Genomic DNA, 324 nt, shown 5'->3' on the forward strand with positions numbered 1-324 from the left:
CCCCCCCCATTTCAGTGCAGGAAGGGAGGGGGAGCAAGCTGCAGGTTGGGATTTGTGCAGCCTGAGCTTGAGGGTTGTGGGTAGGGGCTATGAAGCAGGGCGGAGGGCTCCAATCGACCTGGCTGCTGTCCAGCTCAGGCTGGGCAAACCTCAGCCTACAGCTCACTCCCCCTCCCCCATCCCTTCCTGCAGACAGCACCAGGGGTGGGGCTGGGCTGGGCTGCATCAGCCCAACCCTGATCGCAGCACAAATTAATCCCAGGGAACAGAAGTTCCCTAAGGCACTCGGAAGTGGAGATCCTTCCTCTTATCCCTCATGTGATG

The 324-nt window shown here is 60.2% G+C and overlaps 1 protein-coding gene across 1 annotated transcript in view; it reads left to right on the forward strand.

Moving 5' to 3' along the window:
- Positions 1-324, forward strand: part of BMT2 (base methyltransferase of 25S rRNA 2 homolog) — a 102,973-nt gene that overhangs the window by 90,138 nt on the left and 12,511 nt on the right. The gene's annotated exons all lie outside the window — the stretch shown is intronic.

This window comes from Gavialis gangeticus, unplaced genomic scaffold (genome assembly GCF_001723915.1).
Source record: "Gavialis gangeticus isolate Ggan-Ray unplaced genomic scaffold, GavGan_comp1, whole genome shotgun sequence".
Taxonomy (NCBI): domain Eukaryota; kingdom Metazoa; phylum Chordata; order Crocodylia; family Gavialidae; genus Gavialis; species Gavialis gangeticus.